Raw genomic sequence first — 23,107 nt, 5'->3', positions numbered from 1 at the left:
ACTCCTTGGGCAGCAGGATAACCTAAGAGGATGTAGTGTGAACTCAAGAGTTAATACCCTATGTGAAAATCATCGGGGTTAATTTCTTAAAACAAAATTGTTAGCTAAACAATACATTGCTTCAGACTATAAGGATAGTTATCACCAGTTTGCAACCTTTGCATTTTTACCATAAGCTGTCTTACATTTCTCTCAAATAACTATATCCCACACCAGGAAAAATCTTGAGTCTAGGTCTATTTTTCATGAATTTGTCATCTACAACTATCTAGGCTCCTACCTTGCGTCTGGGTTTTAGCCAATCAAAGGGCCAAGAAGCAATAATTTAGTCCCAATTGCCACTTCTAAGGTCTAGGATGGTTGTAGAATTTAAGAATTTTCTTTCTTTCTGCCCAAGATGAGTTCCTGGAACTGAATCTGTAAAAGGGAAATCTAATGGTTAATAGGGTTCCACCCATCATGAAGATCTATTGTTCAATTTCCTGTGACTAAACAATTTCTAGTACTAAGTGCTTGTAACAAAAAAATACCCACATTGCAGCTTGCGGTCTGGGTCTTTCCTCCCTTGCTTCTTCACTACTTCCTCCCAAGCAACTCTGCAGCACTACGCAAAAATCAACCCCATTTCATCTATTTTACCCAAATACACTACACAAAACAGAGTTACATTTCATTTCTGGGCTTGCCCAAGAAGAAAGAAAGTTTTTAAGCATTTGTCTTCAGGTATTGAAACCAGTTTGAGGAGGGAACAGCTGTTCTTTAAAAAGACAAAGAAAATGTCCCACAGTTTAACTGTTTCAATAAAGAGAAGGCCAAATAATATCTGAACTTCAGAATTCTCCCCTGAGTCTCTGAATCAGTTAAGAAAACAGAGGACTCTGTGGCTTTCTGCCTCAAGTTTCAAGATTCCTTTTCAGGGTTGAATTGTGGGTGTGCCCAGTAGAATCAAAACCCTTGGTTCAACCAGAAAGAGAGTGAGAGCGAGAGCAAGACAGAGGAAGAAGGAGAGAGAGAAGAAGAGAAAGAGAGGAAGAGAGGAAGAACCTGTGAAATTGGGTGGGTTCATGAAGATCTGTGAACAAATAAAAGAACTAAGCCTAGAAGGTGAAGGTGAAGCCCCTGTGCCTGAGGTGAGCAAAGAAGTCTAATTTAGCCAGAGACCCAGGTTTGTTTGTTTTTTTTCCACAAACCCTGCTTTTTTTTCTAAGGGTTTTAAAATTTTTAAATTTTAAGATATTTTTACATATAAATCATTTGATTCTTGGAAACTGGGACAAAGAAACTCACTCATTGTTGTCAAGTGATCTGAAATCCTCAAAAGCAAATGCTGCTTCTATTCCATCAATTTCCATCCTCATCTTTCTTGAATGTTTTTTTCTTAACTAAATTCAACTGACTGTAAGTGATGTGGCTCCCCCATACTTCTTTGACTTTTTATCATGACATTATTTTCCTCACTCACTCTGCTTCAACTTCACTGATCTCCCCACATTCCCCTATCTCAGGATCTTTGCACCTTCTCTCTCCACAATTTGAACACTCTCCAGATTTCCTTGTGTCTAATTGTCTTACTTAAAGTAGATTTCTACTGAAATGTCCCATTTTCTGAGAGACTTTCTCTGATTCTCTAACCCAATACTACCTTCTCATTTTATCTTTCTTATCTTGCCTTACTTTTTATGTAATTTAATTAGTATCCCATTCTTATGTTTGTACATGATGTGAAGTTTCACTGGTTGTGTATTCACATGTGTACATAGGAAAGTTATGTTAGATTCATTCTTCTCTCTTTCCTATTCCCATCTCCCTTTTTTCCCATCATTCCCCTTTGAATAATCCAATGAACTTCTAATTCCCCCTTCTAATCCACATATCAGAGAGAACATTGGCCTTTGGTTTTTGGGGACTGGCTTATTTCACTTAGAATGATAGTTTCCAGTTCCATCCATTTACTGGCAAATGCTATCATTTCATTATTCTTTATGGCTGTGTAATTTCCATTGTAACTTTTTAATAGCACTGATCACTACCTTACATTTTTTTTTTGGTTGTTGTTTTCTCTTTTCAATAATCCTGTAAGGAACATGAGTATGTGGCTATTTAACAATTATAATACCTTCTGCATCTCCATAAGCATAGTGCCTGGCTTATAATAGCTACTCAATAAATACTTGTAGAATGAGTGGAGCAATCAACAAATATTTACAAGTAACTACCATGATGCAGATCTTTCAGGCTATGTGTGAAGGAGGGATGGATAAAGAGTGAGACTCTGTCCTTTCATTAGAGCAAGGCCCTTATAAATTAGTCAAAGATACAAAACTATCAAAGAATAAGTCTCCTGAGATAGAATATGGAATCTGCTATAATAATAGATAAAGAAGTTCAATGGGAAGACAAAGGTAAAAGAACTTCATCTGGAATGGGGTAATTTGTGAAAATTTGGGAGGATATGGGATATGACTGTGATTACAAGGATGTACAGAATAAATACTAAGAAAAATCAAAGGAGAGGGAATTTCAGGTATAGGGGGCAGCTTGAGCATAGGCATAGAAAAGGAAAAGTGGCAGAAACATTTCAACAGGCAGCAGGTTTTCTAGGATTCAATGTAAGCTGCATTGATGAAGGGCAGAATGAGTCTGAGAGGAAGGCTTGTGTCAGGGTTGGAGTTCTCTGGTTCTTTAGACCAATTGTGAAAATAAAGAAGCACTTGACAGAAGTGAATATTGTATACTTATGAAAAACAGTAGCAAGAATACTAGACTATTTTAAAAATAAAATCTTACCTTCAGGGTGAAACTAATGTTTTGTGCCAACAGAAGAGTTCCTACATGTTCATTTGTGGATAGTGAAAAATATACAGGATATTTTTCAGGTTCTTGTATTTTTCTGAATCTGCTTACACTCTTCATTTTTAGATGCTCTAAAAAAATTCTCAATCACTCATGCCTGAGAGAGATTATTGCCACCAAGTTATTTTTTGTCAAATGAGCTATTATCCAGGGAATCTGAAAAAAATCACATGATATTTATCAGGACATTTGCACATTGCTAGTTTGAAATCTCCCAACCATCCGTTGCTACTTCTCAGCACAATTGAAATTTCATCTAATATATTCTGTGTCATCATTGTCATTCTTGTCATTGTTATCATCATCATCACCACCACCATCTCCATATTATTGCTTTGTAATGGGGAGAGGAGATAAGGAGTTACTTGAAAAGATCTTTATTCTTATAGATCTGCCCTCTCTGGTCCAAGAATGATCTTAGTCTGGGCATCTTTGTTATGAGTACTTGTGTTTTTACCTTTGCAGAATCTTTTTCCTTCCTTTTGGCATCAACCTCCCCAATTTTCCTTTCAGGAGACTGTCTTTCCACCTTCAGTCCATGTGGGTCAGGTAGGCTGATGAGCCTCCTCCCCCTGAATCAAATGGTTTGGTATTTAATACAGTTCAGGCCAATGGGATTTTATTCTTCTACCCACAGCAAGTATTCAGAGATGGAAAAGTGACCCAAACTAAGCCAAACTTGGGACTTTTTCTGCAACTCCTTATAACAGTATGTTTTTCCCCCACTGGAATTACTAGATATAAGGATGAAGATAGTTACACCAAGCATTTGATGAGCATTTATCATTCTCCTAAATTTGTAGGGGTTCTGTGTTTGGGATGGGGTCTCTGATAAACTTTATGATTCTGGCATGCTTGGTGTCTAGGAAGTTTCTGTGCAAAGGCACAGAATGCCTGGCTGCTAGGAAGTTTCTGTGCAAAGATGTAGAATGACTGGCTGCTGGGAAACTTCCATGTAAAGACACGGGATGCCTGACCCCTGTGTCAATGTCCTTCAAGAGGAAGCTCTGTGAGTCTTATCAGCCTCGACCTTGATTTTAGGCACATAACTCCTGGGAATAAAGGAACTTGCTTGCTAGATAACTACAATGTTTCACCAAGCTCTGGCAATCCGGGATCTGCCCCCTTCACAGTAACTTGAGACAATGGACTTTCTTAAGAGCTGCACAAAGCTCCTGACATTGCATATTATACTGCAGAATATAACTGCAGAATAAGCAACCTTACTGGTACTCTAAACAATAATGTAGTTATGGTACTAATGATCTGATATAACCTGTTGATATAAATAAACGTGGCCACTTAGAAAAGCAGCCATTTTTTCTTCCTGCCTCTGCACCTTGTCTCTATGTCTCCTTTATTATTTTTCCTTACATAAATTCTTGATGTGGATTAATTTATTTTACCTTCACAATAACTCTGTGAGGTAGGTAGTAGTATTGTCCCCATTTTATAGATACAGAGAATCAAGTAACTGTCAAGAGATGACACAATGAATGACAGAACCAGGATTCAAATGCTGGCAGTAAGACTCCATTGTTTGTGCTTTTGACCGCTACGCTATATTGTGAATGAATGTATGATATTAGCATACAGTTGTTGGGGTTGGAGCTTAGGGTGACTGAAGATGAAACTGAATTTTGAGTAGAGAAAGACCATGTTCTAAAGATGTAATTGGAGCTAATGCAGCTCTTGAATCCAGATTATGTTTATCTTTTGAGATACATGAATCCCTGGATCAATAAATTTATATATATATATATATATATATATTTTTTTTTTTTTTTTTTTTTTTTTTTGCTTAGGTCAGCGTGAATGGAGTTTATGACATTTGCAACCAAAGTGATACTGAAAAACTCTTCCTTCCCTTTTGTCTTATAGGGGCCTCAGGTGAATATTATAGGACTATTCAGCCTGTAATTGTGTAGGCCAATCTAATAAATCCCTCTTATAATTGGTTTTATTCCTTTGGAGAACCATAATCAATAAAAGTTCTATGTGATGTATTTTCTGGGAAGTTGATTCCTTAAGTTTAGGGATTGATCAGGCAACACATTCTATCTCCTATCAGCAAAGATTAATTCAAGGGTGGTTATGTGATTCAAGCTGGTCAAATTGAATAAATCTTGAGAATACAATGCAGACACTGGGACAGAGATGCTTTTTTCTTTTTAGGTGTGAAAATTGAAACTTGGAAGTATTGCATAGCCAGCTTTACTTTGAAACAAATATAATAGAAAGTAGGGTGGAGAAAGGGAAATAAATCAGGTCCTTCTTGACAATATTGAGGTGCTAGATAAAACCTCACCAGAAACTAACCCTATCACGAAACTTCTTAGTTTTGTGAAATAATTTTATTTTTAAAATCAGTTTTAGAAAGATTTCTTTCAAATACAACTGGAAGAATCCCAAATAATGTAACTAATGGTTTTGGGGGGATGATTATCCTTTGCCAACTGATAACTGAGCTATGTTATGTACCATTGAAATATAGAAAGATAACATGAGTTAGGTAAGACAGATGTGTAGGAATAGTGGATGGAAAGGATGTCAGGACAATATTCTTGGGTGAAAGAATGATTATTTTTTTAAGACCTAGAGTTGTACTATCCAATACAATAGTTACTAGCCAATGTAGCAATTCAAATTTAAACTAATTATAATTAGATAATGTCATGATTTGGATATGTGGTGTGTCTTTTGTGAGAGAATGCAAGAACATTCTTTGGTAACATGAATAGATTATGAAAATTATAACTTAATTAGTAGATTTATCCACTTACAGATTAACTGGGAGGTAACTGTAGGCAGGTAATGTGTCCTGGAGGAAGTAGATAACAGGGGGTGTGTATGCCTTTGGGGAAATATATTTTGTCCCTTGTGAACAGAGTTCTCTCTGCTTCCTGGTGCACAAAGTCTTCAGTTGCTTTCCTTCACCACACTCTTTCCATGATATTTTGCCTTACCTAGTATTTGTAGCACTTTAATTTTATTTTTTTGCCTGATTTCTCTGGAAGAGTTTCAAGAACTATATTGAATACAAGTGGTGAGCATGGACATCCTTGATTTAACCTGATTTAACCATCCTTGGATGTTAGGGTCTGTAAACAAGTCAAGATGGCGCCTGGCATTTTGCCAGAGGGAGTGGTTTGTGAAGTAACGCCAGGGAACCATTAAGTGTGGAGATTCCTTATTGGTTGACTGCTGTATCTAGTTTATGCTAATTAAGATAAGCTGTGTGTAACATATATATACCCCTCCTGTCCTACAATAAGTGGCTCCCACTCCTGCTGTATCAATGTACACAAGTTGCTCGTCACCCCCCAGTTATTTTGCTGCAGCCGGACTGCGGCACTTGGAATAACCTGATTTTAGAGGAAATGCTCATTTCAGTATAATGCTGGCTTTGTGTTTGTCATATATAACCTTTGTAATATTCAGGTAAGTTCCTACTATCCATAGTTTCTCCAAAATTTTTAATATGAAAGGGTGCTGGATTTTATCAAAATCATTTTCTGTATTTTTTGAGATGGTCATGTGATTCTTGTACTTAATTCTATTTATGTGGTAGATTACATTTATTGATTTGTGTATGTTGAAACAATCTTTTATCCCTGGGATGAAACTCCCTTGATCATGGTGTATTTATTATCTTCTTGATGTGTTTTTAGGTGTGGTTTGATAATATTTTGTTAAGGATGTTTGCATTTTATGTTTATTAAGGATATTGGTCCATTCTTTGTTGTTTTCTTTCCTTGATGTGTCTGTCTTTGGTTTTGGTATCAGGGTTATAGTGAGTTCATAAAATGCATTTAGGAGTGTTCCCTTCCTTTCACTTTCATGGAATAATTTGAGAAAAAACTAGCATTAGTTCTTATTTAAAGGTCTGATAGAACTCAGCTGGAAATCCATCTGTTCCTGAGCTTTTATTTGTTGGAAGGCTTTCTATTACTTTTTCAGTTTAATTACTTAATATTTTCTGTGTAAATTTTCTATACTTTTCTGGTTCAGTTTGAGCAGGTCAATGTGTCTAGAAATTTATTAATATCTTATATAATTTTCAGTTCTTTGAATAAATTTTCAAAATATATTCTAATTGTTCTCTGAATTTCAGAAGTGTCTGGTGATATTTTCTTTCTCTAATTTTATTTGGCCTTCTCTTTCTTTTGAATAGATAAGAGCTAATTAATCTTACTTATCATTTCAAAGAATCAGCTCTTTGTTGCATTGATCTTGTGTGTGGTGTTTTTTTCCAGTTTAAATATTTTGGCTCTGATAACTCATGGTCTGGCTTCTACTGATTTGACATTAGTTTCTTGTCTCTTTTCTAAGGTCTTGAGGTAGAGCATAAGCTTATTTATTTGGGATCTCTGTATTTTTTGAATGTAGGCACTAAATGCTATAAAATTTCCTGTTAGAACTATTTTCATACTGTCGAAGAAATATTGATATTTTGCCTCTCTGCTCTCTTTTTTGTTTAACCATTTCTCTATTTCTTCTCATTTCTTCTATAGTCAAATCTTAATTTAAAAGATTATTAGTCAATCTTCATGTATTTATATTTTTTTTATATTTTCTTGCTGTTGATTTCTAGTTTCATTCATTATGGTCTAATAGAATGCATAGAATTATATATATATATATATTTTTTTTTTTTTCGGATTGACCATGATTTGCACTGTGACTGAGAATATGAGTTATTTTGGTAAAGGTCTCATGAGCTGCTGAGAAGAAAGTAAATTCAGCTGTTTGGAGGTAAAGTATTCTGTAGATGTCTATTAGGTCCATTTGATTTATGGTCTTATTTAGTATGGAAATATATTTATCAATTTTAATTATTAAATGACCTACCCATTGGTAATAAGGTTTGATGAAATTACCCCGTATTATTGCATTGGAGGCTATCTGGAATTTCAGTTCAAGAAGTATTTTTTTTTATTTTTAGGTACACTGACATTTGAGGAATATATATTTGTTCTTGTTATATCTTCTTATTGGATTATTACCTTTACCTGTAGATAGTGACCTTCTTTATCTCTTCTAATTGTTTCTTTTGCTTTAAATTTGCTTTGTCTGACTGAGAATAGTTACTCCTGCTCATTTTCAGACTCCATATACATGGAATAATTTTTTGCACCCTTTTATATACACCTTTGGGTATTTTTACCTATGAGGTGAGTCTCCTGACAACAACATATAATTGGATCCTGTTTTTTAATCCTTTCTGCTAATCTATGTCTTTTACTTGGGGAATTGAGACCATTTCCATTCAGAATTATTAAGGACAGGTGTTTGTTATTTACTGTCCTTTTGATTTGTTTCCTATGTTTAATTCTGTTTTGATTTTCAATTAATTCCTTGGTATTCTAGTAATCTTCATCTTTTTGGAAGCTTTGGGATTGTTTTTAAGTACTTCTATGTGAAATATATCTTGGAATGTTCTTTGTACTGCTGGCTTAGTACCCATGAATTCTCTTAGTTTACTCTTGTCATGAAATGTTTTTGTTTCTTACTCATTCTGAAAGATAGTTTTTCTGGATATAGCAATTTTAGCTCGCCATTTTATCTTTTAGAGCTTGAAATATCTCATTTCAGGCCCTCCTTGATTTTAGGGTCTGTGTTGCAAAGTCAAAAGTGAGCCTTACTGGTTTATATCTAAATGTGACTGGACATTTTTCTCTTGCTTTTAATATGTTTTCTTTATTTTCTGTTAGGCATTTTGATGTGTATTTGAGAGGTTCTGTCTTGATTTTTGTCTATTTGTGGTCTCATGTAAATCCTGTCTATTGATGCCTATTTCATATCTAATATGGAGAAAATTTTCTCTTAGTATCTCACTGAAGATGTTCTTAATAATTTTAACGTGTACCTTCATGTTTTCTTCTATCCCAGTGTCTCTTAGGTATTTTTTTTTGATGCTGTCCTAAAGTTATTGTATACCCTGTCTACAAGGCCTGAAGTTCTGTCTTCAAGACCCAAAGTTTTATTTTCTATGCAATCTTATCTTTTGGTGATGCTTTCAAATTAATTTTTAAATTGATTTATTGTATCTTCACTTCTATGTGTTCTGATTGCTTTCTTTTCAATATCTCTGTTTTTTTTAATTAAAATGGTCTTTTATCTCCTGTATTTGTTTTCTTATTTTATTCTTTAGATCTTGTTTTTATTCAATGAATATTTTAATGATGTTTTTAGAGTCCTTTCTGGACCACTTCCACATCTGTGGGATCTTTGGTTCAGGGACTATACATTTTGTAGAGAGACTTGTTTGCCTGTTTCCTCATGTATTCAGAGATCTTGGACTTGCACATCAGGTGTGATGCATTCTCATTTCTATTTTACGTGTGTCTTTTTGTGTGTAGTTTTGTTGTTGTTGTTGGACTTCTTCTTTTTTTTTTTTTTTTCATATATGAGTAGATGTCCAGGAGTGGTACTTGAGGTTCCACACTGACTGTTTCTCCGTGGAATCTGATTATTGGTTTGCTGTTTTGTCTCCCCTGTTCTGTGTTGAAGTATTATTGAGGATTGGTTGGGCCACATCCTGTATGGGGTGATATTTTCTGTTACTGGGCTGAGTTGTGAATATTGCATGGCAACAGGATCTGTACTTTGTAAACTTGAATTGTCCCAATTACTTTCCAGCTCCACGTACAGGAAGGGGGGGAGTCATAAATAGCACTAATGTTAGCAACAGACTTACAGCCTTAAGAGAAATGTCCAGCATCTACATTGACAAATATAACATTAATTACTGCCTTTATAAGAATGGTTAGGTCAGCATTTAACATCACCATCAACGATAAACAACTCTGAAATAGATAAGGCGTTAAATTGCAGATGACTACTATGTATTTCAGTTTCTTAATAATCATAACAGCATGAGTAAGCTAGGAATTACATAAAATATATAATTCTATAAGCTAATGGGATTACAGTTTCTTGATTGAAGAGAAAATAGGGTAGGAAGGCAATAAAAAGTTTGAAATATTTTAAAAGTGAACAGAGGAGAGGCATGAAATAGGTTGAAGATGACTACTATGAGGGTGAGAGAAAATAACTAAAATGATAAAAATAATAAAAGAGAGGAAACAAGAACAAGACAATTTGGCTCTTAACAAGGGAAGAGAGTGAGAAGGGGCAATAAGTTGAACAAAAATCAAGGTACAAAAAAACCATAAAAACCACTAAACTCATATATAATTTTATCCTGTATATATATATCCCTATCTGTGTGGGGAGAACACACACATTCATACACAAAATCCCACAAAATTGAAAAAAGTAAAACACAATAAAATCAAATAATATGAAACTTTAAAAATAAAAAGAAATAAAATGGGGGAAATGCTGGGAATAAAATAAAAAAATCTTATGTTAAATAGTTTATTCTTACTGAGATAGTCAAAACTGTTGGCAAGGATGAATTTTCATTCTTTATATTTATTTTTGAGCTCTGTAATCCTTGGCTGGTATTGTTAAATCCAATGTCTTTGTAATCCTTACCTAACTGCCAGCAACTGTGGCTAGGAGCCAAAGTAGTACTCCCAGCTTCCTATCTCTCAGTATAGAAGAGATACACTTGGGAGTACTGTAAAATTGTGTACTTTTGTAGCAGGGTTCATACAAAGTTTTTCAGAATTAAAAGATACAAATAATCACATGAACCCTACAGACATATATAGAATATATTATTCACCAACAACTGAAATCACTTTTTTCTCAGCAGCACATAGTAAATTCTCTAAGTTTTATTGTAAGTCACAAAGCAAATATTAGCAAATATAACAAAATAGAAATAATCCTTGCATCCTTTCAGATAATAATGAAATAAATTGGAAACAATGACAAGATAAAACACAGAAATCACTCTAACACTAGGAAATTAAATGATACAATTTTAAATGATGAATAGACAGCAGAAGAAATCAGGGGAGAAATTTTTTAAAACTCTTAGAAATAAATGAGAATAGTGATACAATATATCAAAATCTCTGGTACAGTATTAAGGCAATTCTATGAGGAAAGATTATACCACTGAGTTCATATATTAAACACATAGAAAGATATCAAATAAATAATCTACCTCAAAGCCCTAGAAAAGGAAGAACAAACTAACACCAAAATCAATAAAGGCAGGAAAATATTAAAATCAGAGGCAAAACCCATGAAATTGAAAATTAAAAAAAAAAATACAAAGGATAAATGAAACAGAGTTGGTTTTTTGAAAGAATCAAGAGTGATAAACCCTTATTCAAATTAACCAAAGGAAAGAGAAGACACAAATAAATAAAATTAGAGATGAAAAAAGGAAATATCACCACTGACACTTGTGAAATCCAGAGAATCATTATAAACTATTTTTAAAATTTGTACTTCAGTACACTAATAATTATTGAAGATATTGACAAATTGAGTCATGACTATAGAAAACTTAAACATATCAATATCAAGTAATTAAATTAAACAGTTATCAAAAGTCTTCCAAAAACACAAGTCCAGGATTGGGCAAATTCTTAGCTGAGTTCTATCAGACCTTTAAATAAGTAATACCAACCCTCCTTAAAATATTGCATGAAATAGAAAAGAAGGCAACACTTCCAAATTCATTCTATGAAGTTAATGTCACCCTGATACCAATACCAAAGGTATTGGAAACAAAACTGCAGGCCAATCCAATATTCTTGATGAACATAGATGCAAAAAATTCTTAATAAAATATGGGCAAACCACATACAAAACACATAAAAAAGGTAGTGCACCATGATCAAGTGGGTTTCATCCGAGGAATGAAAGGTTGTCTCAACGAAATTGATAAATGTAATTCAACACATAAATAGAATTAAGAACAATAATCACATGATTATCTTCAAAGATGCAACACCAAGGAACCAGTGATAGAAGGAACTTACCTACCTCAACATTGTAAAGGTGATATATGACAAAGCCAAAGCTAAAATCATACTAAACAGAGAAAAGTTGAAAGCATTTCCTCTATGAACAAGAACAAGTCAAGAATGCCCACTCACCACTTCTATTCAACATAGTCCTTGAAAATGTAGCCATAACAATTATGCAAGAGAAGGGAATTAAGAGGATATAAACAGGAAAAGAAGGATTCAAATGATCTCTATTTGCTGATGACATTATCCTATATTCAGAAGACCCCAAAACCTACACTAGAAGACTTCTAGAGCTATGAAGACTACATAGAAGACTTCTAGAGTATGAAGGCAAATCTATAAGGAAAGTTTATACCCCTGAATTCATGTATTAAACAAATAGAAAGATAGCAAATAAACAATTTACCTCAAAATCCTAGAAAAAGAAGAACAAACTAACATCAAAATCAATAAAAGCAGGAAATTATTAACATCAGAGCCAAAATCCATGAAATTGAATTTTTTTAATTCAAAGGATAAATGAAACAGAGTTGGTTTTTTGAAATAATCAATAGTGATAAACCCTTATCTAAATTAACCAAAGGAAAGAGAAGACACAAAACAAATCTATTAAAGTAGCAGCATGCAAGATCAACATACATCAATCAATTGCTTTCCTATACTCCAATAATAAATCTCCTGAAAAAGAAATTAGAAAAAAATATCCCATTCACAATAACCTCAAAAATTAAAATAATTGGGAATTAATCTAATGAAGGCGGTGAAGAACCTCTACAACAAAAACTACAGAATGCTGAAGAAGGAAATTGAAGTAGACTGTAGAAGATGGAAAGACCTCCCATGTTCTTGGATAGGTAGAATTAATATTATCAAAATGGCCACACTACCGAAAGTGTTGTACAGATTCAATGAAATTCCTGTCAAAATACCAATGACATTTTGTCACAGAGATAGAAAAAGTAATTCTAATATTCATTTGGAAAAATAAGAGACCCAGAATAGCCAAAGCATTCCTGAACAAAAAGAGTAATGCTGGAGGCATCACAATACTGAACCTCAAATTATACTACAGAGCTTTAGTAACAAAAACACCATGGTACTGGCAATAAAACAGACATGAAGACCAATAGGATAGAATAGAATAGAGGATAAATAAAGAGACAAGCCATTGTAAATACAGTTATCTAATACTAAACAAAGGTGCCAAAGACCTACATTGGAGAAAATACAGTGTCTTCAACAAACCGTACTGGGAAAGTTGAATATCCATATGCAGAAGAATGAAACTTGACCCTTTTTTTCATACTTCACAAAAGTGAACTCAAAGTGGATCATAGACCTAGGAATTGGACCAGAAACTCTGCAACTGCTAGAAGAAAATGTAGGCTCAACTCTTCAACATATTGGCACAGGCATTAACTTCCTTAACAAGACTCTTAAAGTGCAAGGAAAAAAATCAATAAATAGGATGGCATCAAATAAAAGCTTCTGAACAGCAATAGAAGCATGAACATGAAGACAGGGCCTATAGAATGGGAGATCTGTGCCACCTGCTACTCAGGAATTTAATATCCAAAACTTATTAAGAACTCAAAAAACTTGACACCAAAATATAACCCAATTAATTAATTGGCAAAAGAACTAAGCAGATACTTTTCAGAAGAAGAAATACATATAGCCAACAGATATGAAAAAATATTCAATATCTCTAGCAATCAGGGAAATGCAAATCAATAATACATTGAGATTTCATCTCACTCCAGTCAGAATGGCAATTATTAAGCCTAGAGATAATGCTAAATTCTGGTGTGGAATTGCAGAAAAAGGCACACTCACGCATTATTGGTGGACTGTAAATTAATGCAACCACTCTGGAAAGCAATATGGTGATTCCTCAAAAACTAGGAATGGAGCCATCATATGACCCAGCTATCCTGCTCCTCAGTATATATGCAAAAGATTTAAAATTAGCATAATATATAATGCAACCACATTAATATTTATAGCAGCTAAATTCACAATAGCCAGGCTATGGAATGAACCTAGGTTTCCTTCAATAGATGAATGGATAAAATAAATGTGATATATATATAATTTGATTATTACTCAGCCATAAAGAAGAATGAAATTATGGAACTTTCCAGTAAACACCTAGAACTGGAGATTATCATTCTAAGGGAAATAAGCCAGACTCAAAATGTCAAAGTTTGAAAGCTTTTTCTGATATGCAGAAGTTAGTACAAAATAAGGAAAAATAAAATGGGGTGTATTCTGTAAGGGTTCTGTGTTTGGTCTTGATGTCTCTGATGACTTAATGACTGTGGCATGCTTAGTGGCTGGAAAAGTTTCTGTGCAAAGGCAAAGAATTCCTGGCAGCTAGGAACACAGGATGCCTAGCTGCTATAGCAATGCTCTGCATGAGGAGGCTATGTGCTAGAGTCTTATAAGCCTTAACCTTGATCTCAGGCACACAGCTCCTAGGAATAAAGAAACTCTCTTGTTAGACAACCACAATGTTTCACCAAGCTCTGCTGTGCCTGAACCTATTCACATAACAGTAACTTTAAACAATGGACTTTCTTGACAGCTACACAAAGCTCCTAACATTGCACATTGCAACTATAGTATGTAACTGAGGAAAGTGCAGCATAATGTTCCTAACTCTATAACCGGCCTAATGACACAATGAATAATAATGTACTACTGATGCCACTGATCTAATGTAACCTATTGATATAAATAAAGCTGGCAGCTTGGACAAAGAGTGATTCTACCATTCTGCCATTCTGCCTCTGCACCTTGCTTCTGTCTCCTTTGGATTTCTTTACAGTTATTCTGTCAAAATAGAAAAAATAACACTGGAGTAGATGAAGGAGCTTTAGAGGGAAGGAGGTGGAGCAGGATAAGGGAAGAACAGTGGGATGAATTTGACCTAAATTTCCTATGTATATGTATGAATATACCACAGTGAATCTCACCATTGTGTATATCCACAAGACTCTAATTAAAAAAAACTATAAGTAAATAGCAGAAAAGTAGATTAGAAGGAAGGGAATTGGAGAGAGAGGAGGATAGAGAAAGAAGAGTTTTAAGGAACTGAATTAGAGTCTATTATATTCCATGCTTTTATAATAAATAAACCCAGAATAGCCAAAGCAATCCTTAGCAAGAAAAGTAAAGCAAGAGACATCACAATACTAGACCTTAAACTAAAATGGAACAAAAATGGAATGGTATTGGCACCAAAACTTACATGCAGACCAATGGTACAGAATAGAAGACACAGAGACAACCCCATATAAATACAGTTATTTCATACTAGACAATAGTTCCAAAAAACATTCAGGAAAAAAGATAGCGTCTTCACCAACTGGTGCTGGGAAAACTGGAAATCCATATGTTAAAAAAAATGAAATTAAACCCCCATCTCTCACCCTCCATGAAACTCAATTCAAAGTAGATCAAAGACTTAGGCTCTAGAATAGAAACCTTGCACCTAATAGAAGAAAAAATAGGCCCAAATATTCACCATGCTGGTTAGGAACTGACTTTCTTAACAAGACTCCTAAAGCACAAGAAGTAAAATCAAGAATCAATAAATGCAATGGATTCAAACTAAAAAGCTTCTTCGCAACAAAGGAAACAATCAATAATGTGAAGAGAGAGCCTACAGAATGGGAGAAAATCTTTACCACATGCACCTCAGATAGTGCATTAATCTTCAGGATATATAAAAACTCAAAAAACTCAACAAGGGGCTGGAATTGGGGCTCAGTGTTAGAGCACATGCCTGGCATAAGTAAGGCATTGGGTTCGAATCTCAGCACCACATACAAATAAATAAAATAAAATTCATCAACAGTAATAAAAAATTCTTAAAAAACTCAACAGCAAAAAAAAAAAAAAAAAAAAAGAAAAAACAGACCAATCCACAAAATTACAACTATCTTATATTTGATAAAGGGGCTAAAAGCATGCAATAGAGGAAGGATAGCATCTTCAACAAATGGTGCTGGGAAAACTGGAAATCCATATCCAACAAAATGAAACTGAATCCCTTTCTCTCACCATGCACAAAAGTTAACTCAAAATGGATCAAGGAGCTTGATATCAAATCAGAGACTCTGCGTCTGATAGAAGAGAAAGTTGGCTCCGATCTACATATTGTGGGGTCGGGCTCCAAATTCCTTAATAGGACACCCATAGCACAAGAGTTAAAAACAAGAATCAACAAATGGGAATTACTCAAACTAAAAAGTTTTTTTCTCAGCAAAAGAAACAATAAGAGAGGTAAATAGGGAGCCTACATCCTGGGAACAAATCTTTACTCCTCACACTTCAGATAGAGCCCTAATATCCAGAGTATACAAAGAACTCAAAAAATTAAACAATAAGAAAACAAATAACCCAATCAACAAATGGGCCAAGGACCTGAACAGACACTTCTCAGAGGACGACATACAATCAATCAACAAGTACATGAAAAAATGCTCACCATCTCTAGCAGTCAGAGAAATGCAAATCAAAACCACCCTAAGATACCATCTCACTCCAGTAAGATTGGCAGCCATTATGAAGCCAAACAACAACAAGTGCTGGCGAGGATGTGGGGAAAAGGGTACACTTGTACATTGCTGGTGGGACTGCAAATTGGTGTGCCCAATTTGGAAAGCAGTATGGAGATTCCTGGGAAAGCTGGGAATGGAACCACCATTTGACCCAGCTATTGCCCTTCTCAGACTATTCCCTGAAGACCTTAAAAGAGCATACTATAGGGATACTGCTACATCGATGTTCATAGCAGCACAATTCACAATAGCTAGACTGTGGAACCAACCTAGATGCCCTTCAATAGATGAATGGATTAAAAAATGTGGCATTTAGACACAATGGAGTATTACTCAGCAGTAAAAAATGACAAAATCATGGCATTTGCAGGGAAATGGATGGCATTAGAGCAGATTATGCTAAGTGAAGCTAGCCAATCCCTAAAAATCAAATGCCAAATGTCATCTTTGATATAAGGAGAGCAACTAAGAACAGAGCAGGGAGAAAGAGCATGAGAAGAAGATTAACATTAAACAGGGACGAGAGGTGGGAGGGAAAGGGAGAGAGAAGGGAAATTGCATGGAAATGGAAGGAGACCCTCATTGTTATACAAAATTACATATAAGCGCTTGTGAGGGGAATGGGAAAAAAACAAGGAAGAGAAATGAATTACAGTAGATGGGGTAGAGAGAGAAGATGGGAGGGGAGGGGAGGGGGGATAGTAGAGGATAGGAAAGATAGCAGAATACAACAGTCACTAGTATGGCAATACGTAAATACATGGATGTGTAACCGATGTGATTCTGCAATCTGTATTTAGGGTAAAAATGGGAGTTCATAACCCACTTGAATCAAATGTATGAAATATGATATGTCAAGAGCTTTGTAATGTTTTGAACAACCAATAATAAAAAAAAATATGACCCAGCTAAATTTTCAATGATGCACAAATCTTTTCCTACTCCTTTGCATACCTATAATGCTAAAAATAAAATTAACAAGAATTGCTTACATTTAAAAAAAACAACACATAACTCCATCATAAATGGGCTAAGGAACTAAACAGACACTTCACAGGTGAAGACATACAATTGATCAACAAATATATGAAAAAAATATTCAACATCTCTAGCAATTAGAGAAATGCAAATCAAAACTATTCTCAGATTTCATTTCACTCCAGTCAGAATGGCAATTATCAAAAATACAAGCAACAATAAATGTTGATGAAGATGTGGAGAAAAAAGGTACACTCAAACACTGCTGTGGGACTGCAAATTGGTGCAACCATTATGGGAAACAGTATGGAGATTCCTCAGAAAATTTGGAATGGAACCACCATTTGACCCAGTTATCCCACTCCTTAAGCCATTACTGGAAGGGCTTAAAATCAGCATACTACAGAGACACAGCCACCTCAATATTTATATTAGCTCAGTTCACAATAGCCAAACTATAGAACCAAACTAGATGGCCTTCAACAGATGAATGGATAAAGAAAATATAGTATATATACACAATGAAATATTACTTAGCCTTAAAGAAGAATTAAATTATGGCATTTGCTGGTACATGGATGAAGCTGGAGAATATCTCACTACGTGAAATAAGCTAATCCCCAAAACCAAAGGCTGAATGTTTTCTCTGTTATTTAGATGCTAATTCACAATGGGGGGGCTAGGTAAAAAATAGAAGTACTTTGGGTTAGGTAGAGGGGAGGAAAGGGAGGAAAGGGCGTATCAGGGTAGGAAGGATAATATAATGAATTGTACATTATTACCCTATATACATATATATGATTACATGACCAGTGTGATTTTACATCATGTACAAACAGAAGAATGAGAAGTTATACTCCATTTATATGGTATATCAAAATGCATTCTACTGTCATGTATAACTAATTAGAAGAAATTTTAAAAGTGAGTCCTAATGTTATGTATAACTTGAAAGAACCAATAAAAATATAAATTCAATTAATGTAATTAGTTGATAGCTCTTTTTGGGCATAGCTGTATCTGGTAGTTTTTCAGGAAGTGAAATGCAGGAGAAAATGTATTAGTCTACTTGACCAAAGAAGAAGCTGAGGACACTGTCAACATCACTAAGTTTGCTCCATTTGCTAGTTTTTCCAGATCCCAAAGTTCCTTGCTGAAAGTGGAGTGCCATGTGAAAGTGAAGATACTTAATGGAAGTAGAAGGCACAAGACTTTTCCTTCTAGCTTCTAGGTCCAACAGCTATACACCTAGAGATCAAAATAAGTTCTAATACCTTTAAAACCTCACGTGCATTTACTGAGCAGCAAGTATATGCAAAATAATTTACTAAGCACTTTACGTATAAAAAGAACACCATTTATTTCCCACCCTTGGAAGGCAGATACTGTTATTACTTTTCAGATGGTCTAAAGTCGAAGATCTATAAAAGTTTAGTCTTGAAGGTGAACCTGCCTAGTGTGGTGGAGCTCAAACTGAGAACTGTTGGATAAGATTGTGCTATTTACTTTTATACAAAATATGTCTCTTTCATATTCATCTAGTGTTCCTCAAAGATCAAACAGTAATTATTCTCAAAATGAGTGATAATGTTTTGGTTATTAAACTGATGGCTGCCGTACTTACCAGCACTCTGTTTTAGGTGCACTAGTTGAACTGAGATATCAGAGAATCTGAGACAGAATAAGTTAATTTATGTACTGATTTATTATTAGACTACAATATCCCTGTATCTCCTGATGTATTTTCCTTAGATAATGATTTCACAGATGTAAACTGGGCAGAAAATTGGAATCAGGAAAGCTTCCAGAATGGGACAAAGTCAGGATTTAGTTCAAGGAGTAACTGGAAAAGTAGAAGACTTGTTTGAAGACATGAATATAGCTAAGCCTGAGTGCATGACTGATCAAGGCAAAATTCTAGGCAGATATGTAATTTGAAGCATTATGCCTGAGGATTAAAAAGGAATGATGCAGAAGTAAGGTATTATATATGCATTGACTCTTTGATCCAGCAATCCCTATGAATTTTATAATTGTTTTTACTATTTTTATGAAGCATTTTCTTCAATTTTTATAGAAACACTTTGAATCTGTGTATCATTAAGTAGTATGGATATGTAACTATATTGATACTTTCAATCCATGATCACAGGATGTCTACGTCTCAAAGGAAGATGTTAGTGATTCTGGGTAAGCTTATATTTTGTTTTTAGTAAATCTCAACCTGTTAGTGCATGGTTGAATTTCCTTTCCTCTGTATATTTCACCAATAGGACCTAAAGCTCAGTATGTCTGGAGGTTCACAGATAAATGGACAATATGTGTGTTTTATGATGTATTTTTGTGCAATCCATTTTTGTGGATCCTTTCTGCTATCATATCCATTTGCACAATAGGCAGCTCTTGTTTCAAATGGGAAATTCAACCTCACACTAAGAAGCTGGATCAGTGGTTCAATGAACTTCCATCACCAGCGTTCTCATAGCTCACTGCTTAGTCTCAACTACAAGGGGAACTCCAGCACAGGCTTACCATTTGAGGTTAGTTTTAGACTGTTTTTATGATTAAGTCTTCCAACTTGATTCTAGCAAGTGCCCTATTACTGTGCCAATTTTAAATTCCTCAGAATCAATTGATCAAAATTAATAGTTGTAAACATAGTGTAAACACCTATTCGCACAGCAGCATTGAAGTGGGCTCACTTCTTTTGGCTAGGACAGGAGTTATTCAATTGGCCACAAACTATACAACTTCACTCAATTACATTATATGCCTGGCCTTCAAATATTTAAGTTTCAATCCCCATTCCACAATGTGCTTCTATAACTTTTATTGATTTATGCTTTTCAAATATGATATATTACTTCCTACCTTGAAGGGTTTAGTTCTTAAAATCCTCCTCTTTCCCTATCTTCCTTATATTTGTAACATTAGTTTGAACTATTATGCTGGCATCTTTAACATTAAGAAATACTGTAACAGCTCTATTTCTTTTTCCTCCTGTCATGAACAGTATCTTTTGATTCATTACTTTGGAATATGAGGATATTAGTATTCATCTCCTTCCTTTTGTTCCTCCTTCTTCCTTCCTGCTCCCATTGTCTGTATCTGGTTTTTGACTTCTGCCCTGTCATGGTTGATGGCAATCACATTCTTTTTTGTAACTATGATTTAATTTGTTTGTTTTATGCAGTGATTCTGAAAGTTGAGTAACAATAAACAGTATTTACATTGTTTTGGCAACTCTAATTTTCACTGCAAATCCAGTGATTTTTTATAGCCTTTTCTTTTTTGTAAAACATTTATTTTCCTGACATTTCTATTTTTTTTCTTTTCTTCCTCTATTAGTTTTAATCACAGTCTAGAAGGTTTTTTTTTTTTTTTTTTCAATCACTTTACTCAATACAATTTTCTATTAACTTCTCCCATTTTCTCAAGTTCTGCCTATTGGGGGTGTTTCATGCTCTTGCTCCAATCTTGACTGGTCACCTTTAATTTACTGCATACTTGATTATTTGGGTTTATCTTCATTGTTTCTCTGGGTTGAAGCCACTCTTTCCTGCACTTCCTGTCTTCTTATTTTGTACAGGAAGGCTTCAAGTAACTTCCTAAGAATGAGTATGTGGTAGGTAAATTTTTAAAAATATCTGTTAAAATATCTTTCTTTTCTACTTTCATGTTTTATTGATAAGAAGGTTTGATATAGATTCTATATTGAAGGTAATTTTTTTAGCATTTGAAGGGATTTCTCAATATTTCTTATATTGATAAATCTGATGTCATTTTGGTTTCTGATTTTTTGTTGTTGTTGATGAACTACATTTTCTTTTTTTTTCTTTATTATTAGTTGTTGAAAACATTACAAAGCTCTTGACATATCATATTTCATACATTTGATTCAAGCAGATTATGAACTCCCATTTTTACCCCGTATACATATTGCAGATTCACATCGGTTCCACATCCACTTTTTTACATACTGCCATACTAGTGTCTGTTGTATTCTGCTGCCCTTCCTATCCTCTACTATCCCCCCTCCCCTCCCCTCCCATCTTCTCTCTCTACCCCATCTACTGTAATTCATTTCTCCCCCTTGTTTTTTCCCCTTTCCCCTCACTTCCTCTTATATGTAATTTTGTATAACAATGAGGGTCTCCTTCCTTTACCATGCAATTTCCCTTCTCTCTCTCTTTCCCTCCCCCCTATGGACCCTGTTTAATGGTAATCTTCTTCTCATGTTCTTCCTCCATATTCTATTCTTAGTTGCTCTCCTTATATCAAAGATGACATTTGGCATTTGTTTTTTAGGGATTGGCTAGCTTCACTTAGCATAATCTGATCTAGTGCCATCCATTTCCCTGCAAATTCCATGATTTTGTCATTTTTTACTGCTGAGTAATACTCCATTGTGTCTAAATGCCACATTTTTTTTTTTTTATCCATTCATCTATCGAAGGGCATCTGGGTTGGTTCCATAGTCTAGCTATTGTGAATTGTGCTGCTATGAACATCGATGTAGCAGTATTCCTATAGTACACTCTTTTAAGGTCTTTCTGTCACAGAGCTTTTTGTTTGTATAAGTCTCTAATATTTTTAAAGTTCAAAATAATGTGCTCAATATGAGTCTTTTATCATTGTGCTGGTACTTTTAATCTGGAAACTTATATCTTTTAATTTAGCAAAAGTTTCTTAGACTGTTTATTAAAGTGCTACCTTTCATTTTCTTTGTTGTCTCTTCCTAGAATTTGACTAGTTGAATATTGGATTTTTAAAAATTCATTCTCTAGCTTGCAAATACTTTTTATTTCACTTTCCTTCTTCTTGTGTTTTTGTTCTACTTTGTAAGTTTTCTCTCCTTTGCCTCCAAACCCTTACCTTGCTATTGTTTATTCCATCAATTAGTTTTAAATTTATTCGAATATTTATATCTTGGGGGGTTTTCCTATAGTGATCTGATCTTATTTTATCAATAAGAGGTTGTCTTCTCAAATCTCTCTGAGGATTCTCATTAAACATTTTAAAGTTCTCTTCTGTTCTTTTCATCTCTTTCTTCCCAAGTGTTTTGTTTTTCTATTTGTTTATTTTGATCACTTTTCTGACTATTGGACATCTGATGATCTTTGCTTGTCCATTTGTATTTTAGAGTGAGACACCATAAATGTGATTGGGGATACTACATAAGTTGACAAAGCTGACCTAAATATGTGCTTAATTTTTTAGTAATTGAGGTGCCGGGGGAATCTTAAATGTTAGAACAAGTATTTTCTCAAAATTTTTTCAATTTTCTTCAGTACAAGTCTTGATGGTCAATCTCAATTGCTTTGGAGTATACATATCAAGGGGAGGGGGGGTTCATTCAAATGTGTATGCACTGATTTCTAGTTATTTATCCCAACAGACACCTGTCCACTGTTGGTTTTGGTTTAAGTCCCAATCATCTCTTGGAGACATTTTGTTTGTCTGCGTTAGGACACATTGATTCCATCTCAGATCTTTCCTTCTGTATATTATAGGCTGTAGCTTCCCCTGCCCTGAAGTTATGCAACCAAATACATGGCAGCTTCCAGAAATTTATTAAAATATTTTATCCACTGATAACTGCTCACTCATTCTTTTTAAAATTGGAGTTTTATACTTTTCTTATTCCTTTATTATCATTTTAGGAATACTAAGTGGAGAAAAAAGAGAAATATATATAGTTTTGGCCATCTTTGGTGGATAGTCTCTTGGTAATTAAAGTACAAACTCTGGAACAAGATTGCCTGGATTCAAGCCCTTTCTCTGGCCAAGTCATTTAACCTCTCTATT

The 23,107-nt window shown here is 34.5% G+C and overlaps 1 long non-coding RNA gene across 1 annotated transcript in view; it reads left to right on the top strand.

Annotated features, from left to right (window-relative positions):
- Positions 1 to 756: 756 nt before the first annotated feature.
- Positions 757 to 23,107, top strand: part of LOC114093157 (uncharacterized) — a 56,394-nt gene continuing 34,043 nt past the window's right edge. Inside the window, exon 1 of the long non-coding RNA XR_003582863.3 lies at positions 757 to 1,130. This is a non-coding gene — a long non-coding RNA (uncharacterized lncRNA). The remainder of the gene's footprint in view (positions 1,131 to 23,107) is intronic.

Source organism: Marmota flaviventris, chromosome X (assembly GCF_047511675.1).
Source record: "Marmota flaviventris isolate mMarFla1 chromosome X, mMarFla1.hap1, whole genome shotgun sequence".
Classification (NCBI taxonomy): Eukaryota; Metazoa; Chordata; class Mammalia; order Rodentia; family Sciuridae; genus Marmota; species Marmota flaviventris.
This window is presented reverse-complemented; position numbering and strand designations above follow the sequence as displayed.